Consider the following 23,648-nt stretch of genomic DNA (forward strand, 5'->3'; position numbering starts at 1 on the left):
CCTTGCTGTTTTCTTGTTGCGAGAGCGTGCTTTAACATTCCTAGATCCGTAACATCTGAAGATAGTGCATTTCGTTAGGCTACATCGTATCACGAGCTAGGGCTAAAAGTTCAAAGCAAATTTCAGCTTTGGTTGATCGGATTTGGGGTGAAGCCGTGGCGGTCTACTTGAGGATCATGGACCAGACAAGATGAGCAAATCGTGCACTCTACTTAAAGCTCTTCAAGCTCAATGAGCTTGTTTTAGTTCATTCGTCTCATCTTAGACTTATTTGACTTTATATTTATTTTCTGGAATAGTTATTTAATTTGTCATAGGTCCAAGTATTTAAGTTATTAATTCGGTCAAATAATAATTAGATATTATTAAATATGTCCTAATTAGTTTAAGTGTTTTAAATATGTCCTAAACTAATACATGATTAAATGTGCGATTTTTACAAGTATTTCTGCGAATTTAATTTGTTTTATACATGATTAATTCTTTGTTTTAATTTGGTGCGAGAATTTACCTTGGGCGGCAAAGGTGCATGCATCTTAGATTCATTGCATTTGGCGATTCATGCATGGCAACCCAAATGAATGTTCAATAGAATGTTCCATTTTAAACATCTACATGCAGACTCATTTTAAGTGTTCACATGAGAGACTATTCATTTGTTGATGTTCACACACATTTGACTCTTCAAACCGACTTTTCACACTTGGTGGTGTCCATCAACCCTCTTCAATGTTCCTATCTTTTCGGTCAACAAGTGCCAATTTAAGGATTCAATTAAAGGCTGGCGAATCTAGACATGGCCATTTGACTACGGTGCATTCATCTCTACAAGGTCCATTTGCTTAATGCCTAAGTGCCCATTGGAGCTCCCATTCAGTAGAATCTTTCTAGGGACTTAATTACGGATCTTTCTTGATTTTCTTAGCTATTAAGCATGACTATTCGGCTAGCTTATGCAACACTATAAATATTTGCTTGTTAATTTGTAAAGGACTTTTGCCATTTTAATTATTGAATTAAGTATTTTGTGAGGATTTCTTTTCTCAATTTCGTCCAAAGACTTAGTTGGCTTATCTACTAGTTAGTGGCGTCAACCTTTGGTCTTTGCAACTTGAACTTATCACTTTCAATCAAAAGTGTGGCGTTCAACTATACCGAGGTTCCTATCTTCGTTAGATAGTGGGTCGAGGTCCTATTTACCACTCTAAATCAACCTTAAAGACATATAAGAATCGGGACAACTTTAACCCTTAAAGTTGGTTCACTCTTGTTTTAAGCCTATCTTCCCATTTCACCTTAAATCGAAAATTCCAAACCTTTAACTCTCATTCCTTTCATTCCTAGCTGAAATACCTTATAAACCATTGCCTTTTAACCTTGATTGAACCCTTAACTTCTTTATTGAGCGAATATATCTTTACGAATCAAGGCGAGCGAAACTTCATCGTTAGAACGATCGGACAGCGAAAATGACTCGAATTCATCCACGGTAAGGCGTATCATAAACTCTCCTAAAGGACTCACAAGATTGAATTCTACCTCATTGAGAATTTGAATTTTCTTTTAAGTGATTAACGGTGAGGTTTGCTAACTTTTATTTTTGAGTGTTAAGTGTTTATTTTTGCGGGCTTTTGGAAAATGTCTAAAGGTGATATTGACCATAATGATGTCTATGACATGTTTCAAAAACTCCAACAACAATTAGATGAACACGTGCCACACTTGAACCTTGAGTACCGCTTTCAATGAGGTGAGATTGAATCAAGATCCTCATTATCGGGATCAATTACGAGAAGATAGGGATAACCCACCTCCCGCTCATAGAGCGCGGTCCTCGGCGTGTCCCTAGAAGCGATCTTGATTTTCATGATCGTGGGCAACCCTCCTTGGCAAAACCGAAGTTCACAATTCCCCAATTTCGTGGTAAGAATGATCCGAAGCTTATTGTGAATGGGAATCTAAGATTGAACTAATGTTTAGGTATTATAAATGTGGGATGATGAGAAAGTTGCGTTACCAACATTTGGAATTTTCAGATTATGCATTAAGTTGGTGGACTCAACTTGGGTAAATCGTCATCAGATTATGAAGGTGAGATTTTGACATGGGAGGAGTTGAAACAAATTATGCGAAAAGGTTTGTTCCACCTCACTACTATAGGAGATTAAAACAAAGCTTAGAAGACTTATTCAAGGTAGTAGGGCGGTGGATGAATATTTTAAGGAGATGGAGATGCTCATTAGGAGAGCTAATGTGGAGGAGGATGAGGAAACAACTATGGTTCGATTTATCGATGGTTTGAACAGGCGATAGCTAATACATTAAGGCTACAAACTTACATTGATTTGGAAGAAGCAATTCATAAAGCCATTGAGATCGAGCAACAACTAAAGGAACAAAGGTTTGGTTCCTTCGACTTCACAATATTACAGAGGTAACAACTCCAATTCGATTTTAAGAGTTGAAATCCCTTTTGTTACTAACAAGTCTTCTTTGAGTAATGGAAGTAAGCAATCGATTGGAAAAAGGGCTCTGCTAAGCATAAACACCTTCTAAGCAGCCCAATTTAGGTGATTCGAGTGTGAAGAGGACTCGTGAGATTGAATGCTTTAAGTGCAAAGGCGTGGTCATTATAGTAGAGAATGCCCTAACACGGGATTACTTCTTCTAAAGATAACGGTGAGTACATTTCGACTACGATATCTGAGATCCGGATATGCGAACTTGTGGATGGCGGTGATAATGGCGAAGAGTTGGTCGAACCACCAAAGGAAGGGACTTTCTGATTTCCATTGCTTTGTAGTTCGCGAACCCTTAACATTCGGATAAAAGATGATGATAGCCAAAGGACCAATATTTTCCATTCTCGGTGTTTTATTAAAGGTAACTTATGTTCACTCATTATTGATAGTGGGAGTTGCTCGAATGTAGTGAGTAGCTATTTGGTGGATTCTTTAAAGTTGCCTTGTACCAAACACCTAAGCCATATCACCTTCAATGGCTTAATGAATGTTCAAAGTAAAAGGTACAAAAGGTCCTTGGTCACTTTTAAGCTCGGCAATTACGAAGATGAAGTTTGGTGTGATGTTGATGTGATCTCAATGCATCATTGTGGCACCACTCGTTGCTATCGTTATTGGCCTAAACACGAGGGCCCCAAGTGCAAGATGAAGCTCAATCTCGACTCAACAAGCTCAATCTTAGTTTTTCCCATTCGATTTAGCTCACATGAGCTTAATTTAGCTCGTTTGAGCTCAATTTAGCTTACTTTAGCTCGTTTGAGCTTGGCTTAAGTTTATTTCAACTCATTTATTTTAATGTCTGAGTAAATTAAGTAATTTATTAATTTAGCTTAAATTACTACATCTCATAATTATGTTTTGACTTATTACATGTTTTAAATGTGTCTTGGCCAAATTTAATATGTCTTGTTAAGACTTTATTAAATTTGTCTAATTTAATTATGTTTTAATTAGTGTGTCTAAATTATATTAATGTTTGTTCAATTGAATTTTATGTGATTTAATTTTGGTTCATGTGTTTTGTAGGTGAGTTGAATTTGGAAGTAATTAAACAAGGTTCATGCATGATAGGTTCAATGTATGGGACGGTGCATGTAAGGCCTCTTTCAATGAATGGTGGCTGATCCATTTGGCTCCCCAAGGCACCTATTTGGCCAAAAGGTGTCCGAAACTTAAAGCACAAGCTTGGCCGATCGTATTCCCAAAGGACATCTAAGCCATTCACACCTCAATTTGACCAATCGGCTCCTATACATGTATGGGTGGATTCATGAACGTCCAAAGGGAGGAATATTACCTTAATTCATCACATTGAATGTAAAATGTGCATGTACAAAGGGAGAACAATTTACAAGGTACATGCTTCCATTCATGAACCACCCATCATTAAAGCTTTAATTAAGAGATGCATGACCCATGCACCTAGCATTCGTCAAGGGGTTGGATATGAATTGAAGATGCACATTCATGGAACAAGGAATCTTTCTTATTGGTTAAGCATGCATGAGCGGGTTTTGGGAAGAAACATGATTATTCAACCATGCATGAACTTACACTATCCATGAACAGAGATTTAATGCTTGAAGTGTGAACATTTTTAATTGTTGTGTGAACACATTAGTAGCTGAATTTTAATAGGCATTAGAGAGCCTATAAATAGTTTATTTTGTTTATTGTAAAGGTTACGAAATTTGATCAATTAAAACTTAATAGAACTTTGTTCTTGTGAGGTTACCTCCTCTCTTCTTTAATTCGAGTCTCGGCGACTTGTCTAGCTTGCTAGTGGCGTCAATCCGAACTCCATTGAACTTATCACCCGAACGGTGTGGCGTTCAACCATATTATTATACCTTTGGTTCTTACCTCCATATAGGTAACGGGTCAAGGTCCGCTTCTATCTTTCATCAAATTTCACCTTAAGCAATATAAGACTAGGGCAATACTTTTTAGTATTGAATCATTCTTAAAGTTTGAGTTCTTTATCCATTTCCATTTATCTATCATCTTTGTAACTTAATTCTTTGTTAAACCAAACCTATCTTTCATCAAACCAAAACCCATCCTTTGAACCCATTTTGCCTACCTTTAAACATAAAACATTCAAACTCCATCTATCTACAAATTTGAGCGAGCTTCTCGTCGACGATCGGAGCATCTTAAGTGAACCCGACTCAATCAATCGGGCGAGATCACATCATTCGGTATCGGTGCTACTAAAACAAGGAGTCTTAGGCGTTAGTATCAAGCTCGGAGTAGGTTAAATAGCGTAAAAAAGTCAAAAAAATCAAAAAAATTTGAGTTGGAATTTAATTTTTTCTTCCTTGTATTTAGTTTACTATTGTATTGGATTTAAAAAAAAAGAAGAAAGAAAAAAAAGTGAAAAGTCTTACGAGTTTTTATCATTATCACTTATTACTCCGATCATCAAGTTTCCCTTCCTACCATTATTTACCCATCCCAATTGATACAGCCACGCCTCAAGTCCAACCTAGCTCGAGCAAGGAGCCTTTGGAGCTGCCTCAAGGTCCAATCACCCGATCCTGAGCTAAACAATTCAAGGAGGCTGTTTGACCTTAGTAGATCAAGTTTGGGCGAGACTTTGGTTGGACGCATTGATGAAGCTTGGACAAACTCGATGAGCCTTCCTTGCACTTTGATACGAGTGAATTAAGCTCCACTTGACTCATTAAATTCGAACCAGCTCAAAATTAGCTCAAAATAACTTAGTCAATAATATAGTAGCTGAAATAATTAATTGACTTAGTTAAATTAGTTATTACAAGCTTAATTACATCACCTAATAGTTATCATTTTTGGGCGGCTAAATTTTATTCAGCTAACTAATTTGGTTGCTGGAATTTTAGAATATTTAAATTAAGCATTTATTTAAAACATTACTACAGCTCATAAGTTTTTGCTAAATTAATACAAGTGTTTAATAAGCTTTGTCTTAGACGAATTAAATGTGTCCTGGTTTAATTAAATTTGTCTTAATTTATTACATGCTTTAATTATGTCTAGTCTTTAGCCGAATTAATGTGATGTGATCCGGCTCGGTTGATTGAGTCGATTCACTTGATTGCCCGATCGTCGATGAGAAGTTTGTTCGATTTTGTAGATAGATGGAGTTAGATGATTTTTCTATAGCGGAAGCTGAGAAAATGGGTTCAAAAGATGGTTTGGATAGATGTTTGATAGGTTCGGTGAAATAAAGAAATATTGTTTATAATTTAATAGTTAAAATGGAATGGAAAAATGGAACTCAAGCGAAGAACGATTCAATACTATATGATGTATTGCCCCGGGACTTATATTGCTCAAGGTGGATTATATGGATTGTCGAAGATGGACCTTGACCCGTTACCTATAGAGAGGTAGGAATCAATGGTTTAAAAAGGGGGATGAACGCCACACCAGGATGGTGATAAGTTCAAGAAGTCGGGTTGACGCCACTAGCGAGCTAGATAAGTCAGACGAGACTCAAACGAAATCGGGTTGGAGGTAACCTCACAATAAGTTTAATAATCAGAAATGTCTAACCTTTTTACAAAGAGAAATGAACTATTTATAGAGTTCAGATGATAGCCGAATAGTCATACTAAACAAGCTTAAAGACTAAGTAATGATACGAGCTTGATTCGGATGATGTGACGAGTCGTATTATGTTCCCGATCAAATTTAGGTAGTGTCGATTTAGTTCAAATTCAATAAGATGAGTTATATTGGTTTTAAATGGTTTAGGAAGCAAAATGGGGATAAGTGGTTTCCAATGAAACAAGAACGAACCCTTATTAGCAAATAAGGACCGGGCTTAAAGGTTTCAAAGAAAAGGAAAGAAATGGTAGATAAAATTGAGACCCTCTATTTAGCAAAATAGGAACCTTCGGTATAGTTGGAACGCCACACCTTATGGTGATAAGTTCGAAACAAAGTCAGATTGACGCCACTCGTAAATGATATGAGCTCGCCCATGAAGATAGGTGCCGAATCCATGGAGTTGCCTTTGGGGCCAATTACTCGAGCACGTGCCAAGAAGTTCCAAGATGCTGTAGCAAGCTATATTGCTCGATTGTGGAGTGATGGGTTGATTGCCCATAAAATGCCCAGCTCAACTAGCTTGATTCGCACCATCCTACAAGCTTATTTTAGCTCGTGTCAGCTTAATTCAGCTCAATTCGGCACTTAATTAGTTCAAGGAGCTGATTATATTTATTTTGAATAAATTTAATTAGTTGTGTTAGTTAGAATCAGCTCAAAATCATTTAATTAAATAAATGTGTCTTAATCTGGACATTCTTAATTCAGCTTATTAAATATGTTTTATATTAATACATGCCTTTAATATGTCCATATTAAGTCATAAATTAAATGTGTTTAGTTTAATTACAAAGTTTTAATGTGTCTTGACTTAGACAAATTTATTAGTGGCTGCTAGTTAATTTGTCTTAGTTAAATTAATGTGCAGATTTTTAATATGTCCAGCTGATGATTTCATGAGTATTAAACTTGTCTTAACCACATTTATTTGATGTTTTTCAGCTAGCTTAATGGCAAAGGAAGCTCATAAAGAAGGAGCATGTATTTGGGCACATGCATGGACGGCATTTAAAGTGCAGCTACCTTGTGTTTCCAGCTGATTTTTTTTGTGTAGCTCAATGGACTTCAAAATGATATTTTGAGCTTCTCCAAGGGTCAATTTCATGGAGAGCAATGGCCAAAAGGTGCTTCATAAATTCCAGCAACTAATTCACTTGGTGGCTACTCATATTCGGCCAAAGAAGCATAATTCTTGAAGCTGTCCATTTCTCTTCTCCATAGCAGCAATTAAGCTATTTTAAAACATTAGTTGAATGTGAATTATCATCCTTAAAGGGGCCAGCCGAATCATCTCTTCTAGAAGGTTATTATTCAGATTTTTTTTGTTGTTGTTTATGAATGCATCTAGGAAATTGTTAGGAAGTTTCCTAAAGAAGCTTAAGGCTTAAGAATCTGATTAGACTATTCGGCTACCTTAGTCCATCCTATAAATAGGCCATGTAATTCACATTTTGAGGTTAATGAACAATTTGATAGCTTTGCTAAATTGTGAGGTTGTTTTCAACTCTCGTTATTCTCCAAAAACTTGTGAGACTTATCAAACTTCTTTGTCGCGTCAAACTTGTTTTTGTTTCTACCCGAACTTCTCACTTTAATCCCAAAAGTGTGGCGTTCGATTCATACTAAGGTTCCTATCATTTTTGATAGCGGGTCGAAGTTTTTATCCATTCAACCAACTATCCATCCACACCTTACCAACCTAAGCATTCTCCTAAGTTACGGGTTAACACATTCCTATTGTGTTAGTTCGGCTTTCGAATCCTTAGCCAAATTGCTTCCATTGTTTTCTGATTCATTTCCTAAACCAACAAACTCTTTTGAGCCTAAATAAACCTCTTTCTTCTAGCCTATTTTGTAAAGCCTCAATTTACTCCTAATTCACGATCGGGCAATCTTTACGACTCAATTCGATCTCGAGGTGAGGGCGTATCAGTAAAGATAAGTCAATTGAGCTTTGAAGAATAAAGAGAGTGAATTGCCTCACTAAAATGATATTTCATTCAAAAATTCGTCAAAAGTCCTTTTTACAAGAAATTCAACAACTATTTATAGCCTTTCAAGACTTAGTTTCTAAGTAAACAATGAACTAAAATTCAGCATGAATGCAAAATTATTAGCCCATGTAGATTCGGCTGAATGAGAGCTCCAATGGTCATCTTCTAGATGGGCAAATGCACCTTGAACATCTTGGATGTGCATGAATAGGCTAGGTTCGGTCAATGAACATAATGGGGTCATTCATGAAGCAACTATTGCTGAAAAATTACCAGCATTAATTGGCAATTTGAACAGACATTTAGAAGTGTGAACGGATGGTTTTGAAAGGCCATGAGGTGTGATCATGGCTGAACCGATCAGCCATAGTGTGAACAGCCTTTATACTTCCTTGAGAAGAGAATCGGCCAATCTTGAAAGGATGAAAAGCTTGGTCACTTTGGCCGAATAGTTGCCTTGAAAAAACTCCAAAAATTAATCAGCTTTAATGCATTAAATCAGCCGCACATGCATCTTCAAATTCATTGAATCTCTATGCATGAATCTGCCCAATTCATCTTCAAATTCGGCTGCACCTAAAAACACACATGAACTTAATTAATTTCAAGCAAATTCAGCTGAACTAAATTAAAGTATAATGTGAACATCCTAAATAACATTGAGACAACTTAAAAATTAACAAATCATAACACATAAATTCGGCTAGACAAATTTAAAACATGTAATAATTTAGACAAACTAAATGACATCAAGACATCTTTAATTTAACTAAATCAAGACATATTAAACACTTAAATTAATTAAGACATATTTAAAAGCTGTAATGAAACTTATTTAAATGTTTATTTAAATGGTCTAAATTCCAGCATCAAATTAATTAGCTAGAACAAAATTCAGCTTCAAAGAAGTTGAATATGTTCAGCTCGTTTTTAAACTCCTTGCTATCATTTTCCTCAACCCGTTCCACCATTGCTAAAATAGCATCTTTGAATCGTTTAGCTCTAGGTCGCGTTATTGGACCAATGGGCAGCTTGATGGCTTCTTGTTCATTCTCCATTTGGTTCGTAGGCAAGTTCACATCAAGTAATTCGACTTTAAATGTGTAAAACTAAACTAGAAATGTATCCATTAAAAGTGATGTCCAAATTCGGCTGTATGGATGTTCAATGGCCAACTTCATGAGTAAGGAAATGTACTTGAGGGCTGATGAATGCATGGGATGTCAATAGCTTTGTCTAGATTCGGCCAAGGTGTGAATGGACACTTCAAAAGATGTCTTTTGGCCGAATAGGTGCATAGGAAATTCAATGGTCAGCAACCGATGCATGTAGGTGGATATTCATGCACTCTTCCATTCATTGTATTGAATCATTCATGCATCATCTTTAAGGCAACCATTCGTTGTAGGTAGTCATGCATGTACCCGAATATACATTGAACCAGAAATGTTCATGAATCCTTATTAATTGTGTTCCCACATGTGGATGTACCTACAAAAGATATAAACAAATTAGATTCAAGGTACATTCAGCTTAAATTAAATAATATCAAGACATATTTAACAAACTAAAATAAAGACATAAATAAAATATAATTAATAATAAATTCGACTAGCTCAATGATAGTCAAAATTCTTGATGAGCTGAATTGAGCTAGAAAATTCGGTTATGAGCTGTAGTAAAAATAATTAAAATATAACTATCACTCAAATTATTCAAATAATAAAATTAACGAGCTGGAAAGAAGCTAAATTGAGCTCAAATAGGTGGAATTGAGCTCAAGTGAGCTGATTGAAGTCGAATTGAGCTAAGGGAGCTGGAATTGAGCTGAAATTAGCTTACACTAAGGTGCATGGTTTCTTCAAGGAGTTGGATCGAGCTTCCCCATCTTCAACAAGCTGATTCTCCTTCCAAAACTTGAACAATAAAGCTGAAATAGCTTCATGAATTTGCTTGGACCTAACTCGAGTCATTGGTCCCTTTGGGAGCTCAAGGGAAACAAGATTCAAGCTTGGTGGTGCTTGGGACGTGGTCACATCATCCCCCCTTCTTCAAAACGACTTGTCCTCAAGTCGAGCTATTTGTTCTCTAGAAAATAATCCGTCTTATGCAACTCTTCTTGAATGAATGGAACAATTAGTCGTTCATAAGCCTTTGCAAAAGAACTCACAATATTCGGCATTAGAGATGGCAAATGAATCAATGAAAATAGACAACCATTAATCATCAAGAAATGATTAGAACAACTATGTGGATCATGCATGGTCATAACAAGACAAGTATGAGTCATGTAAAAAGGCAAATTTAAAACATCATTTTTACAATCATATGGACAAAACTCCTTCCATATCCATAACTCATCAAATGGTCGAGACAAAGACAAATATGTTTTTAAGCATTCGAACTTTTCAATTTGCTTCCACAAGTCTTTGTTCAAGTAAATGGAATGCGAGTAATGGAATAAGAAATTTAAATCTTCATCACAAACACACAAATGAAAAGTTTCATATGATTCATGATTTCGCATGTTTGGCACTCGCAATTGCCGTTTGGTTATGTTCTCAACAATGAATTCATCACATTTTCCAGAGAGAAAAATCGTCTTATCATTACTCAAAATGGATTTATCATCGTCAAGCAAAATTAAATAATTAACCACAACAGGATTCAAGCGATTTTCAGCAATTAAGGTGGCTTCAAAAATTTTAGTTACATTCGACTTAAGAAAAGATGGTCGCATAACATCAGAATTCATACCTGATTCACCTTTAGGAGTGGAAAATTGAGAATCAATTTTACCTTTTTCAATCAAAGTGAACCTTTCCTCCTTGAGAAGGTATTGAAGTCGAAGCTCATTACACAATCCTTGAGAAACACGAAGCGAAGGGTAAACACAAAGGCAACTTGCACTTTTCGAAGTGTTGGGTTCATAATGTTGAAAGAGGGTAATGTCTCCATAGACGTTGAAGTCAAAGGAACAGGTTGAAACACTATTCACATATTGAACATATGTAACGATTCCAGGTTCAAAAACATGAGTTGATCTTACCTTTTGAAATGAAAATGAATTTCATGTACACCACATAAAATGATCAAAGAACAATTTTAAATTATAAATGAGTCTTTAAATTTCAGAGGCCAAGCATCAAGCGGACATAAATTTGTCGCATAAAATTTAGGATGCATGAGTTCGCACATATCAACCTAAAATAATAAATTCGTGTTTGAACACACGAGTTTGATTACTTACGCCAAAGTGTTTTAGTAAATCAAACATGTCAAACCAAAAGGGTTTTCGTGTCCATAGAAACAAACATTCAAATCTCTTTATATTCATCAAATCAAACTTGCACAAATTCATGGATTTGTCACATGACAATAATGGATGCACAAAATTATCATATTTGAAAAATTGAATCACTTTTCGAGAAAACCCGACATCATGCAAAACCAAATCTTTAGTTTGTCGTTCGCATAGAATAACATCAACCACATTCAAAGAATAGCAATTAATCAAATGAAAATAAGAGAATGTTTTTAAAACAAAGTCATTTTCAACAACTTTCAAACTTGATGGCCATGACTCGGTTTTTAAAAATTCTTTACCTCGCTTACCTTCAAGCTCGTGTGGTTTGATTTCAACTTCATCCTTACCTTTTTGGTCATGCAAAACGTCGCTCGTTAGGAAGATATTGAAGTTGATATTAAATCACGAGATTTGTCGAACTCGAAAAGAAGGAACAGGACAAAACAAACATCACAGGATTAGTTAAAATTTCGTTCTCCTTTTCTTGTTCTCGCTCACTATCTTCATTTTCTCTTGTTTCTTCTTCAACATCTTTTTCTTTTTCAATTTTTTTCTCAATCTCAATTTCTTTTCAATTTTCTTTTCTTCATTTTCTTTTCTCTCACTATTTTGATTTCTTTTTCTTTTTCACTACAATGTGCGGATGACACGAAAGAATCAAAGAGATAATCATTTGGCTCAAAGAAAGAGAAAATATTTTCATAAGCTTCTCGTCCATTTCTTCGAGAACAATCCTTTAGGAAGGACTTCTTTGAAGCATACGAGGAATAGCTCGTCCTTTCTCGCTCATCTCGAGTGATTTTTGACTCGAAGTTTTCTTCTCGCGGTCTCGAAAGCCTTGTTGAATAGGAGTCTTGATTTGTGTCTCTTCTCGAATAATGTCGTCGTGATGAACTTAACTCTATTTCTCGACTCAGTGGAGTTTGCTTCCGTCGGGCTTTTTCCTCCACTCGGTCCAAACGTCTTTTTAATAGGCTTAGTTTTTCCTCCAATATTCGGCCCATCTCGTTCACCAAGTATTGAAATTCATCGGTAGAGAATTCTTCTTGAGACATGATTCAAGAAAATGTTAGAAAATCGAGAGATAGAACAAATAGTAAATGAACCTCACCAATTCAAAATCCTCACCAATCTCTCACAAAGAAATAATGATTTTCACTCGCACTCGTGTTTAGACTCAATTTTTGGTTTTTTCTTTTGATGTATTTCACTCTTGCCTTTTGCCACTCGACCTCTTCTCTCAATTTCGTAATTCGTCTCGATAGACTTAATTTGCTGCTTGAGGGTCGGTTTCAAAATAGGTTACAAAGGAATGATGTGGGTGTAGGGTAGGCTAAACAAAATAAAATCAAGGCTAAGTGTGGCTTAGAAGATGAATAGCAGAGAATGCCAAACTTACAAACTCGAAACACTTTTTTTTTTATATATCGAAATTTTTTTTCAGTAGCGTGAAATTTCACTAAGGGGGATATAAAAGAGTGTAGAATGTGATTTTGGAAAAATTTCTATTGAAGTGTCTCCAGACTCTTTTTTTTTTACGGATCTTTCACGTTCTTTTCGTCCGCACCTAGACCGTATGCAATTTTTTTCTATTTTTTTACGGATCTTTCACGTTCTTTTCGTCCGCACCTAGACCGTATGCAATTTTTTTCTGCTTTTTTTTCGGATCTTTCACGTTCTTTTCGTCCGCACCTAGACCGTATGCAATATTTTTTTTTCAATTTTTTTCTTTTCGATTTTTTTATTTTTTTCAAATTTTTTTTCGAACTTTTTTTTTCAATTCACGAACCTAATTTGAATTCTTCGATCTTTGGTACTCCTCATTTTCAAGCTCTGATACCAAATGATGTGATCCGGCTCGGTTGATTGAGTCGATTCACTTGATTGCCCGATCGTCGACGAGAAGTTTGTTTGATTTTGTAGATAGATGGAGTTAGATGATTTTTCTATAGCGGAAGCTGAGAAAATGGGTTCAAAAGATGGTTTGGATAGATGTTTGATAGGTTCGGTGAAATAAAGAAATATTGTTTATAATTTAATAGTTAAAATGGAATGGAAAAATAGAACTCAAGCGAAGAACGATTCAATACTATATGAAGTATTGCCCCGGGACTTATATTGCTCAAGGTGGATTATATGGATTGTCAAAGATGGACCTTGACCCGTTACCTATAGAGAGGTAGGAATCAAAGGTTTAAAAAGGGGGATGAACGCCACACCAGGATGGTGATAAGTTCAAGAAGTCAGGTTGACGCCACTAGCGAGCTAGATAAGTCAGACGAGACTCAAATGAAATCGGGTTGGAGGTAACCTCACAATAAGTTTAATAATCAGAAATGTCTAACCTTTTTACAAAGAGAAATGAACTATTTATAGAGTTCAGATGATAGCCGAATAGTCATACTAAACAAGCTTAAAGACTAAGTAATTCGGCTTTAAATGTGTAAAACTAAACTAGAAATGTATCCATTAAAAGTGATGTCCAAATTCGGCTGTATGGATGTTCAATGGCCAACTTCATGAGTAAGGAAATGTACTTGAGGGCTGATGAATGCATGGGATGTCAATAGCTTTGTCTAGATTCGGCCAAGGTGTGAATGGACACTTCAAAAGATGTCTTTTGGCCGAATAGGTGCATAGGAAATTCAATGGTCAGCAACCGATGCATGTAGGTGGATATTCATGCATCATCTTTAAGGCAACCATTCGTTGTAGGTAGTCATGCATGTACCCGAACATACATTGAACCAGAAATGTTCATGAATCCTTATTAATTGTGTTCCCACATGTGGATGTACCTACAAAAGATATAAACAAATTAGATTCAAGGTACATTCAGCTTAAATTAAATAATATCAAGACATATTTAACAAATTAAAATAAAGACATAAATAAAATATAATTAATAATAAATTTGGCTAGCTCAATGATAGTCAAAATTCTTGATGAGCTGAATTGAGCTAGAAAATTCGGTTATGAGTTGTAGTAAAAATAATTAAAATATAACTATCACTCAAATTATTCAAATAATAAAATTAACGAGCTGGAAAGAAGCTAAATTGAGCTCAAATAGGTGGAATTGAGCTCAAGTGAGCTGATTGAAGTCAAATTGAGCTAAGGGAGCTGGAATTGAGCTGAAATTAGCTTGCACTAAGGTGCATGGTTTCTTCAAGGAGTTGGATCGAGCTTCCCCATCTTCAACGAGCTGATTCTCCTTCCAAAACTTGAACAATAAAGCTGAAATAGCTTCATGAATTTGCTTGGACCTAACTCGAGTCATTGGTCCCTTTGGGAGCTCAAGGGAAACAAGATTCAAGCTTGGTGGTGCTTGGGACGTGGTCACATCATAATGTGTCTTGTTTAGTTCTCATTTAATTTGTCACAATGTTAATTAGTGTGTCCACATTATGTTTTAAATTTAGTTCAGCTGAATTGGTTTAATTTAATTTGGTTCAGTTGTTTTTCCTAGGTACAGCCGAATTTGAAGATACATTGACTAAGTTCATGCATGGGAAAATGCATGTGCAGCTGGTACAATACATGAAGGGTGATTATTTTTGGCTTTCCAAGGCAACCATTCGGCCAAGAGACAACAGCCATACAATTTTCAAAGCTTGGCCGATTCTCTTCCCCAAAACAACATAATGCTTTTCACACCATGGCCATTCGGTTCAGCTATGTTCACACCATGAGACCTTCCAAAATCGTCCATTCACACTCCCAATGGCTACTCAAATTCCCTTTTAATGCTGGTGATTTTTCTACAAGTGTTGTTTAATGAATGAGCCTATTAAAGCTTATTAGCCGAATTTAGTTGCTGCCATGAATCTCCAAATTCATTTGCTTAACTTAGAAGCTACTCCTTGGTCTCCATTCAGCCGAACCTTTGCTATAGCCAATTAATGAATTAAAGCTGGAATTTAGTTCAATGTTTGCTTAGTTATTAAGCCTTGAGTCTGTCCATTCGGCTACTAGCCATTAGGCTATAAATAGTTGCTATTTTTCTTGCAAAAGGACTTTTGGTCAATTTTTGATTGAAACTATATTTTGGTGAGTTTAAATTCACTCTCCTAATTCCTCAAAGCTCAAGTTGACTTATCTATCACTAGTGGCGTCAATCTGAATTTGTTTGAACTTATCACCATAAGTTGTGGCATTCATCACAATACCGAAGGTTCCTATTTTGCTAAATAGAGTGTCTCGATTTTAAACAAGTTACCTTTCTTTTCCTTGAAACATTTTAAGCCTAGGTCCTTAATCTCTATTAAGGGTTCGTTCTCTTTTCATTGAATATCCATCATTTCTTTTCCATCGTTCAATTTGACTTTAAATTTCATAACCCTACCAAACACCTTGTCATACCCAAAATTTAATTCTTGAAACCTTTGTCTTGAAACTTCTAAACCGATACTTCCTAATTTCGATCGGGCATCAATTACGACTCGTCATCAACTCCGAAATGAGTTCGTATCAATTTTCGTCCCTAAAAATCTTGCCAGAAAAGAGGTTCAAATAATGCTTTCTCATAGCTTCCCCGGGTTCTCAGGTGGCTTCTTCTATTTCGTGCCGTTGCCAGAGAACTTTTACTAAAGCTATGTTCTTGTTCCTCAATTCTTTCACCTCTCGTGACAAAATTCTAATCGGTTCTTCACTGTATGATATATCAAAGACAAATACTTAACTTAAATAAATGAGCTAAACATATGCATCAAATATTCCAGCAACTAGTTAATTAAAGAAGCATAAACTTAAACTCATGCATCAGTAAATAATCCTAGTAACTAGATTAATTAAGAGCAACACTTATTAAATAAAGTTCAACAAAAACACTTATTAATTAAACTAAGATGAGTTGAATAAATGTCCAGCAACTCCTTTATTAAACTAAGATGATTAAATGCATGGTTTGAAATGCAAACTAAATGAGTTACTAATGCAAGACTTAATTTAATGATGCAGACTTAAACTAACATGGGAGTTACATAATGCATGACCTTATTAAATGCAGAACACACAAAGTGCAAGTCTAAAAATTAAAAATATGCAAACTTGTTAATTTAAATAAAACTATATTAAATTAAAAAGTCCTTAAAAACATTGGCCCAATAATCAATCAGGCCTATGAGATGTTTCATCTTGCACTTGGGCCATTCAAGTTTAAGCCAATTCTGATGTCGACAAGTTGTGTCAAAACAGGATGCGGCCGGGTTTGAATCATACCGTCCATCTTGAAGACAATTTGTCCTCAAATCGGGCCATTTGTCACCTACAAAAGAGTAAAACAAATTAGTGACACAATGAAGGTTAAAAAGGAGGAACCATCCGAAATTTTATTCATAGCTCGACACAAGAAAATATTGTCATCATCATAAAGACAAGGAATAATAAAATGATGAATCAAGAATGAACAATTCCTTTTCGAGGCCTTGGTGTATACTCGAGCACTTGATCAATTGCCGAATTCAAAATAATTGACAAATTTTACCTTTGCAAGTTGAGTATCAAATTCGATAATGGGACATGCATATAAATTAAACACTCATACATCACAAGTTTTATGTCCACAGCCTTGTTTAAACATGTAGTTTTTCCATAGATCAAAGAATGCACATCAACGACATAACCTTTGTTTGTAATGTTCTCATCATCTTCAAGCCATCCATTACTAATCAAAGAAGAACAATAAACCTCATCAAGGTACGAATGCATTTTAGAAACCAAAACATCAATAATGTTTCCATCAACGATCAAAGGGTTTGGTTGAGTCTTAAACGATTCAAAGAACTCACCTTGTTTTCCCACATGAATGGATGAATGTGGATCAGTTTGAACAGTACCTTTTTCAATCAACGTAAACCTCCCCTTTTTTGTGAGATAGTGATATGCCCTCGCCTCGTTTTCGAATTGAGTCGTAGAGATTGCCCGATCGTGAATTAGGAGTAAATTGGAAGCTTTACAAAATAGGCTAGAAGAAAAGGATTATTTGGGCTCAAAAGAGTTGGTTGGTTTAGGAAATAAATCAGAAATAATAAAAGCAATTTTGGCTAAGGATTCGGAAGCTGAACTAACACAATAGGAGTGTGTTAACCCGTAACTTAGAAGAATGCTTAGGTTGGTAAGGTGTGGATGGATAGTTGGTTGAATGGATAAAAACTTCGACCCGCTATCAAAAAATGATAGGAACCTTAGTATGAATCGAACGCCACACTTTTGGGATTAAAGTGATAAGTTCGGGTAGAAACAAAAACAAGTTTGACGCCACAAAGAAGTTTGATAAGTCTCACAAGTTTTTGGAGAATAACGAGAGTTGAAAACAACCTCACAATTTAGCAAAGCTATCAAATTGTTCATTAACCTCAAAATGTGAATTACATGACCTATTTATAGCTTGACTAAGGCAGCCGAATAGCCTATCTAATCAGATCCTTATGCCTTAAGTTTCTTGAGGAAACTTCCTAGAAATTTCCTAGTTACATTCATGTGATAAAATTCTGAAAATTAACCTTCTAGAAAAGATGATTCGGCTGGCCCCTTTAATGGAGAAAATTCACATTCAATTAATGTTTTAAAAGAGCTTAATTGCTGCTATGGAGAAGAGAAATGGACAGCTTCAAAAATTATGCTTCTTTGGCCGAATAGGAGTAGCCTCCACATGAATTGGCTATTGGAATTTATGAGGCACTCTTTGGCCATTGCTCTCCACGAAATTGACCCTTGGAGAAGCTCAAAACAGCAGCTAGAAGTCCATTGAGCTGCACGAAAAGTCAGCTGGAAACACAAGGCAGCTGCACTTTAAATGCCGTCCATGCATGTGCCCAAATACATGCTTCTTCTTTATGAGCTTCCTTTGCCATTAAGCTAGCTGATTCATCTGAAAAAAACATCAATGTGGTTAAGACATGTTTAATACTCATGAAATCAGCAGCTGGACATATTAAAATTCTGCACATTAATTCGGCTAAGACAAATTAATTAGTAGCCACTAATAAATTTGTCTTAGTCAAGACACATTAAAACTTTGTAATTAAACTAACACATTTAATTTATGACTTAATATGGACATATTAAAGGTATGTACTAATTAAAACATATTTAATAAGCTAAATTAAAAATGTCCAGATTAAGACACATTTATTTAATTAAATGATTTGAGCTGATTCTAAACTAACACAACTAATTTAATTTATTCAAAATGAATATAATCAGCTCCTTGAACTAGTTAAGTGCCAAATTGAGCTAAATTGAGCTGACACAAGCTAAAATCAGCTTGTAAGAAATTGCGAATCAAGCTAGTTGAGCTGGGCATTTTATGGGGCAATCAACCCATCACTCCACAATCGAGCAATATAGCTTGCTACAGCATCTTGGAACTTCTTGGCACGTGCTCGAGTAATTGGCCCCAAAGGCAACTCCATGGATTCGGCACCTATCTTCATGGGCGAGCTCATATCATCCTCCCTCTCTTCGAAGCGATTCGTCCTCGAATCGTTACCTACATCAAAAGGAGAAAGATCAGCAACGTTAAAACTTGCACTCACTCCATACTCACCCGGTAGGTCAATCTTGTAGATGTTGTCATTGATCCGTTCCAATACTTGAAAAGGGCCATCACCCCTTGATTGAAGCTTGGATTTCCTTTGATCGGGAAACCGTTCTTTGCGCATGTGGATCCAAACCCAGCCACTGGGTTCAAACACGACTCGTTTGCGCCCTTTATTTGCCCCTCGAACATATTGTTCGGTTCTCCTCTCAATATTATCCTTAACATTTTTGTGCAATTGTTTAACAAATTCGGCCTTCTTTTTGCCATCTACATGTACTAATTCATTAGAAGGCATAGGAATCAAATCAAGAGGAGTAATGGGGTTAAAACCGTATACTACCTCAAAAGGAGAAAATTTCGTAGCAGAATGAACGGTTTGATTGTATTCGAACTCCACATGAGGTAAGCAATCTTCCCACATCTTCAAATTCTTTTTCAAAATAGCTCGAAGCAAAGTCGATAGCACACGGTTTACTACTTCGGTTTGGCCATCCGTTTGAGGGTGGCATGTCGTCGAAAATAGAAGTTTAGTGCCCAATTTCCCCCACAATGTCCTCCAAAAATGACTTAGAAACTTTGTGTCATGGTCGGACACAATGGTTCGAGGAATTCCATGCAACCTAACAACCTCCTTGAAAAATAAATTGGCAACGTTAGTAGCATCATCAGTTTTATTACAAGGTATGAAATGGTCCATTTTTGAAAAACGGTCTACAACAACAAATATTGAATCTCTCCCTCTTTTGGTTCTTGGAAGGCCCAGAACGAAGTCCATTGAAATGTCTACCCACGGAGCATCAGGAATAGGCAACGGGGTGTATAAACCATGCGGTTTGATTCGTGACTTTGCCTTCTTACAAGTGATGCAACAATCACATTTCCTTATTACGTCACGTTTCATTTTGGGCCAATAGAAATGTTCATGCAATATTGCTAAAGTTTTAGCAATTCCGAAGTGGCCCATAAGTCCTCCGCTATGAGCTTATTCTACAAGGACGTTTCTCACAGAACTTTGAGGCACACAAAGCTTGCCTTCACGAAATAAATAGCCCTCATGCTGAAAGTACTTTTCACAAGCACCATGCGAACAAGACTCATAAATTTCACCAAAGTCAGCATCGGATTTATAAAGATCTTTGATAAATTCAAAACCAAGCAATTTAGAATCCATTAAATTGACAAGTGCGTACCTTCGTGATAGGGCGTCGGCTACAACATTTTCCTTACCCTTTTTATACTTGATCACGTATGGAAACGACTCCAAATACTCCACCCACTTGGCATGACGTTTATTGAGCTTGGTTTGTCCCTTCAAATGCTTTAGAGCCTCGTGGTCCGAATGGATTACGAATTCCTTCGACCATAAATAGTGTTGCCATGTTTCGAGAGCTCGGACCAACGCATATAGTTCCTTATCATACGTTGGATAATTCAACGTAGCTCCGTTAAGCTTTTCACTAAAGTATGCAATAGGCCGTCCATCTTGCATCAAAGCAGCGCCAATGCCGATACCTGAAGCGTCACACTCTATCTCGAATGTTTTGTTAAAATCAGGTAAAGACAACAATGGTGCATTAGTTAGACATTCTTTAAGCTTATTAAAAGAATTTTCTTGTTCATCAGTCCACACAAAAGGAGAATTTTTCTTAATTATACCTGTCAAGGGGGCAGCAACAGAACTAAAATTAGGCACAGACCTTTGGTAGAAGCTTGCCAACCCGTGAAAACTCCTCACTTGGCTGATGTTTGTTGGACGCGGCCATTCGTTGATCACCTTAACCTTTTCTTGGTCAACTTCTAAACCACGAGCACTCACAATGAAACCTAGGAAAACAACTTCATTAGTGCAAAAAGAACATTTTTTTAAATTGGCATAAAGTACCTCTTTTCGCAACACTTCAAGCACCGCACGTAGATGTTGAATATGATCTTCTAAACTTTTGCTATATACTAAAATATCATCAAAATATACAACACAAAATCTCCCAATGAACGAACGTAAAACATAATTCATGAGACGCATGAAAGTACTAGGAGCGTTGGTAAGTCCGAATGGCATTACCAACCATTCATACAAACCATACTTCGTTTTGAATGCAGTTTTCCATTCGTCTCCCTCCCACATTCTGATTTGATGATACCCACTTTTTAAATCGATCTTCGAAAACAATTGGGCTCCACTAAGTTCATCAAGCATGTCGTCGAGGCGGGGAATAGGATGGCGATATTTTATTGTGATTTTGTTGATAGTGCGGCAGTCAACGCACATTCGCCAGGATCCATCCTTTTTAGGAACCAACAATACCGGAACCGCGCACGGACTTAAGCTTTCACGGATGTAGCCCTTCTCCATTAATTCGGCTACTTGCTTTTCCAATTCCTTCGTTTCCTCAGGATTACTTCTATATGCTGGCCTATTTGGAATTGCAGCACCGGGCACAAAGTCGATTTGGTGCTCGACTCCTCGAATGGGAGGTAGGTCATTTGGCACTTCTTCGGGAAAAATATCTCCAAATTCCTGCAACAAAGAAACGATAGGAGTAGGCAAAGTATTTTCAAGTTCGTTAGTTTCAAATAAACACTCTTTGTACATAAGTACAAAGATGGGTTGCCTCGCTAACATCAATTTCCGAATCTCTCTTTTTCTAGCAAAAACACTTGTTTTTTCATTTTCACACTCTTGTTCTTTTTCTTTGGTCACTTTTGTTTTTATCTCGCTCTCATCATTCTTTTCTTTCTTTTTCTTTTCACTCTTTTTGTTTTTCTCTTTTTCTTTTTCTCGCTCAATAGATTGCTTCATTTTGAGTTGGTCTTCATGCACTTGCTTCGGTGTGAGAGGAGCTAATGTAACATTCCTTCCAAGGTGCTTAAATGAATATCAGTTTGTATAGCCGTCGTGGCCTACTCACCGGTCAAATTGCCAAGGACGCCCCAATAGCAAATGCCCGCGTGCATTGGTACGACATCACAAACCACTTCATCTTGGTACTTGCCTATGGAAAATGCCACCCTTGCTTGCTTCATCACCTTGAGTTCGCCTCCGTCATTTAGCCATTGTAGCTTGTAAGGAGTTGGATGCTTTGTGGTGGCTAAACCAAGTTTTTCAACAAGCAAAGAGCTTGCGACATTGGTGCAGCTCCCTCCGTCAATAATCAAACTACACACCTTGCCTTGAACATGGCAACGGGTGTGAAAGATGTTGTCTCGTTGTTGTTCTTCCTCAGCTACTTGGATATTCAAACTCCTTTTGACAACAAGTAATTCTCCTTCAACGGGTAGCTCGAGCTCTTCACCTTCCGCCATGGGAATTTCAGGCTCCTCCTCTTGTTCATCTTCGGACTCAATCTCGCTATTTGAACGAACCACCATCACTCGTCGATTAGGACATTGACTCGCAATGTGGCCTCTTCCTTGACACTTGAAACACTTGATATCGCGAGAATGATTCGAGACAGCCTCGTTTTTATTTTTGCTAGCATCGGCACTTACTTGTTGGGTTTGGCAGCAACGAAAGGCTCCTTAGGCCGATTGGGGGCTTTGCTAGTCCCTTGAGCCCACTTGTTGGTAGAAGCCGTTGGATATGTCCGCGTGGGTCCTTTCCGTTTCAATTGTTTTTCAACTTTTATTGCCATATGCACCATGTCCATAACTTCTACATAGTGTTGAAGCTCGACGATATTGGCAATATCCCGATTTAGGCCGGCTAAAAATCTCTCCATTGTTGCTTCACGATCCTCCTCCACGTCGGCTCTTATCATAGCAATTTCCATGTCTTTATAGTAGTCCTCGACACTTCGGTTGCCTTGTGTGAGATTTTGCAATCGTTGGTACAACTCCCGATGATAATAGGAGGGAACAAAACGCTTGCGCATAACGGCATTCATTTCGGCCCACGTAGAGATAGGCCTCTCCCCATTCCTCCTTCGGCTAGTCACCAATTGATCCCACCACACGATCGCATAGTCCGAGAATTCAATGGCAGCGAGCTTTACCTTTTTATTTTCTGAGTAGTTATGGCACTCAAAGACGAGTTCCATTTTCTTTTCCCACTCCAAGTAAGATTCGGGATCATTCTTCCCTTGAAACGGTGGAATAGACATCTTAATATTTTTGAGATTGTCATCCGGGCGGTCTCGATTTCTTGGGACTCGATTTCGTTGGAACCGTTAAGGGTTTCCTTGTTCAGACAAGTGGTCACCTTCGGATTCTCCTTCATCAAAGTTGTCAATTGGTTGCTCTCGTTCTCGCCTTGCATCTTCCGGAGTCGCTTCACGTTGTCCTCGGATTTCAACTCGATATAAGCGGTCTTCGATTGGTTCAAGCTTGCGATCAAACAATCGCTCCATTTCTCGCATAATGGCTTGCAAAGTGAGATCCGGCACTCCTCCTCCAACATTTCTTATGGGACGAAATCCACCTACCTCATTTGGATTCCTTTTCGGACTTCGTGACATTTTTAAATTCTTTAAAGACTCACAGCAAGAACTCACCAATCACTCACAAAGAATAATCACTCACTTTGGCTTTTCTACTCTCTAATAGTCTCACTAATCTCTCTTGCCTTTTACCACTCGGTGTTCACTTCTCAAAATTCTCCGCAAACTAAGTTTGACAAATCAAAATCGTTTGGGGTCGGCTTACAAAATAGATGTGGCTTGGTAGGGTAATATTTTAGGATCGGGTAG

The 23,648-nt window shown here is 37.0% G+C and overlaps 1 pseudogene; it reads right to left on the minus strand.

Moving 5' to 3' along the window:
• Positions 1-18,727: 18,727 nt before the first annotated feature.
• LOC105784743 (uncharacterized) lies at positions 18,728-23,417 on the minus strand (annotated as a pseudogene).
• Positions 23,418-23,648: the final 231 nt, after the last annotated feature.

The sequence above is a fragment of the Gossypium raimondii genome, chromosome 13 (genome assembly GCF_025698545.1).
Source record: "Gossypium raimondii isolate GPD5lz chromosome 13, ASM2569854v1, whole genome shotgun sequence".
Taxonomy (NCBI): domain Eukaryota; kingdom Viridiplantae; phylum Streptophyta; class Magnoliopsida; order Malvales; family Malvaceae; genus Gossypium; species Gossypium raimondii.